Source organism: Euprymna scolopes, chromosome 28 (assembly GCF_053919585.1).
Source record: "Euprymna scolopes isolate OS-2025 chromosome 28, ASM5391958v1, whole genome shotgun sequence".
Taxonomy (NCBI): Eukaryota; Metazoa; Mollusca; class Cephalopoda; order Sepiida; family Sepiolidae; genus Euprymna; species Euprymna scolopes.
This window is the reverse complement of record NC_136509.1, coordinates 26,512,219-26,516,260: the sequence shown is the minus strand read 5'-3', so window position 1 is coordinate 26,516,260 and position 4,042 is coordinate 26,512,219. Positions and strand designations below refer to the sequence as shown.

Here is a 4,042-nt window from a genome sequence, read left to right as displayed (position 1 = left end):
TCTGGTATAGTTTTGAGTACATTTATTACCTCCTGCACAACATTGACTATTTCGCTCGTCACTCCGCATGGCTGGTGAATCAACATGTTATATTGAATAAAAACACAAAAAAATATATCCAGTTTGGTAGAAAAGTAACTTATCTTGCCTTTGGTAACATTTATTTGTTATATATTTGTTTTTGGACAACTTTATCGAATCTATGTGTACAGTAATACAAACCCAAGAGTTCTTTTTTTTTTTATTTCGCACGAATAAAGTTGAATAATTTTTACGTCTCTTTGTATATGCAAACTCTGATATTGGCCCCCAACTCAATGGTCGGAATAGATTTGAATAGAGACAGAATTTTCAAAATGTAAATAAAATACTATTTGCGAATTTTATCCCCCATCAAAAATTAATGATCTACAAATATGTAAATTGGTTCGGAATTATCGATGCTGTATAAAAAATATAAATATATATATATATATATATAAATAAATAAAATGTTTCAAAAATTAATAAACGGTTCCCCCAAGTATTTCTTCTTTACAGTTAAACGAAAGAGAAAAATAATAACTTGTTTAATCTTGAAACAAAAATTATTTTTTGATGTTTTCGAAAGTAAAATTTACTTAAAATGCGTTTTAAACGAGTATTTATTTTGCAAAAATTATTCCTTAAGTCTCTTTGTACGAACAAACTTTGCTGTCGGACACACAGTGGTTGTTTTGAAGAGACGGAGTTTTCAAGATAGAGATAGAAGTTAATAAAGAAATGTGAGTAACAGTTAAAAATATAATTTTGTGAATTTCATCCCTCAACAAAAATAAATGATCTACAAATATGTAAACTGGTTCGGAATGATCGATGACTATTTTAGAAAGAATTTTTAAGAATATATTTCCTATCGGTTCAAATAATATAAGCGAGAAAAAATGGCGGTGCTGAAAAAGAAATTGTGTTTGTTATTGTAATCGGACCGCGTATAACTGGCGTATATGAAAATGCCAGAAGCTGATTTTTCTCCAGATTGTCAATATATGATTATATTTTGATTTGGCAGAGAAAAAAATCGAAAATGTTCAATGAATTTGATTATTTTTTAGTTTTAATGAAGGCCACCCTAATTTCAATGAACCGACCCAACGTCCTATTGTTTGAAATAACAAACTAGATAAAATGCCCCTGGCTATAATTATTTTAAATGATTGTAAGCGAATGTGTTGAGATTGATGTAAAACGGTTAGGTAAATGTTTTTTAAAATGGACAACATCGTATTGAGTGATAAATGTGTAGAGAAAAAACACATATGACGTTGAATAGCTGCCATTTTGTTGTGAGAGCGTCACTTTTGTTGTATGTCTACAACTACGTCCGCGCATTGTGTATAAATAGAGACGATGAGCGCGTATAGTTAACAGTCTTTTCTGAACCGCTGAACATATTACGTCGTTGCTCTACTCCGCAAACTCATCACTATAATGGCTGATACCGAAGCTGCTCCAGCTCCTGCTAAGGTGGCAAAAGCAAAAAAGGCCTCAAAACCAAAGAAACCCGCTTCTCATCCATCTTACCAACAAATGATCACGGCAGCAATCACCTCTTTGAAAGAAAAGAAAGGATCTTCTCGCCAGGCAATCGCAAAATACATCGTTAAAAACTACAAAGTTAACGATGATAAAGTAGCCGGTGCCCAACTGAAACTTGCCCTGAGGAGAGCTGTTGGCAGTGGTGTGTTGAAACAATCCAAGGGAACCGGAGCTTCAGGTTCTTTCAGATTGGGAGAAAAGAAATCTGAAAAGAAAACCAAGAAACCCGCCAAGAAAACTGTAAAGAAAGCGAAATCTCCGAAGAAAGTCAAGGCGACCACCAAGAAGAGTCCGAAGAAGGTTAAGGCGAAAAAACCTAAAGCCGCCAAACCAAAATCCGTTAAAAAGGCAAAAACCCCAAAGAAAGCAACAAAAAAACCCGCCGCCAAAAAAGCTGTAAAAGCAAAAAAGCCTAAAACAGCAAAAAAATCCAAAAAGTAAAGACGTAAAAATGGTAAAATGACTTTCATAAAAATTATTTATACGAAAAATAGACTTGTAAATATTTCCGTTCATCGAACTTCATTTTATTTTTTTTATATACATGCAGATTTCTAAAAGGACGAAATTTTAAGAACTTACAATTTTTATCTTTTAAAAATCCGCTTACATTTGTAAATTTCCCATCCTTCATCTCGACATAAATTTAAAAACAAAACAAATGTTCATTGTCTTCATTCGTGCACGTTTTCAAATCTTTTTGTTTATTGCATGTGTATTTTGTATTGGTCATTGCATGATGACCCCGTCGTTCGTTCTAATAGAATTTAAATTCCCAACATTTTATTTAATTTTCGGATGTTGTAATCCTTCCCCTCCCCGCAAGATTTTTTTTTTCCTGAATAAGTAATTTGATTTTTGGCTTTTGTTTGTCTACACAAAAGATTCGAAAAAGTTGTCGAAACAGATCTTATCGAAGGCAAGGTAAGTTACTTTTCTACCTAACTGGATACTTTTTTTAGTGTTTTTAATGTAACGTTTATTCCCGTAAACTGTTTACCAATGTATTTCAGGCTAACATGTACGGATAGGGTCCCGCTTCTTTTCTGATTTCGGAGAAAAGCCGTTTGACATTAGCTATGTCAAGGCAGAAAACTACGCTAACCCCTTGCATGCATTTAACAAGCATGAGCAAATTCTGGAGTTGTTACAATGAGGCGAAAATTCTTACGAAAAAATAACATCTTACGATAAGAATGAACAAAAATAATTGTTGGTGCCCTTCAAGAAATTAGCAACCCCTGAAAATACAACCGAGGGCGCCATGATTTTTTTTTTTTTTTTTTTCTAATTATTTGAAATGTTGTTCCCTTAAGTTAACGTACCTCTTTATTGAAGGGGTAATTTTTCGCCTCGACACCGCTTAACGTCAGACGGTTTTCCCCCGAACTTAGAACGAGTCGGTACCCTATCCGTACATGTTAACCGTATTTAGAAAATGCAAATGGCTGCATGCTTGCTGTTGAACACTGTAAATTGGGGAAAACGAGTTTAAACAAATTATACAAAATACTTTTAGAAATTCACACTGTACACAAAGATTAGAAAAGATTGTCAAAAACATAACAAATCAAAGTCAAGAGAAGTTCCTTTGCTAAATTTTCAGATTTTGTCCACCTCGATTTTCTTTTTAAATGACGACTTTTAAAGGTTTTCGGTCATGCTGAATACGAAAATCGCATTGAAATTTTGCAGAAATTAGTTATCGAGATCTAAAAAGTTGTATTATGCATTGTATTCTTTGGCGGCAATCTTTGTTACGCGCGTAAAAACGATGGCCGCCAAAGAATACAATGCATAATACAACTTTTTAGATCTCGTTAACTAATTATTTCGGATACAATTTCGGATTTTTACCCCCAATTTCACTCAATTTCGCTCCTTTATTTGCAAACCTCTTTTACTTTGACTTTCGTTAACTTAATTTCCACTCAACGCTACTTTGATTAACTTTTCCACTTTTCCAACATTATGTCTGCCTGTGACCACTGCTCTTATAATCACTACAGGGCTATTAAAGTCTTTTACGAGGAACCAGAAACGTCAGTGGATTTTTTAAGAAGACACGGTGTCTTACCAACTGTCGTCAGTTGCACACGTTGTAACAAAAACTGCACCTTTAGGGAGCAGGGGAGAACGGGCGAATGGCGCTGCAACAGTACATTCCGCATTCCTAAAACCAAAAAAAGGCGCCACTGTTCCTTTTATGCAAGTGACTATAAGGGGACATTCTTACAGAATTCCCACATTCCTCCATGGAAGGTAATTCTGTTTGTAAACCACTGGTTGAGTAAACGGTGGGACCACCAGACAGTCACCAGTTGTTTAAATATAACTCCCAAAACATCTGTGAACTGGCGCTCTTTTTGTAGCGAAGTCGCAGAGTTCTGGCTTGGGAACCAGGACTCTATCGGCGGGCAAGATATCGTCGTTGAAATAGACGGAACCTTCCTGGTGCGCCGAA

The 4,042-nt window shown here is 35.0% G+C and overlaps 1 pseudogene across 1 annotated transcript; it reads left to right on the top strand.

Annotated features, from left to right (window-relative positions):
• The first annotated feature begins 1,383 nt into the window (after positions 1-1,383).
• LOC145249521 (histone H5 pseudogene) lies at positions 1,384-2,240 on the top strand (annotated as a pseudogene). The gene has a single exon (XR_013863541.1). The product of XR_013863541.1 is annotated as a histone H5 pseudogene (transcript).
• The last annotated feature ends 1,802 nt before the right edge of the window (positions 2,241-4,042 follow it).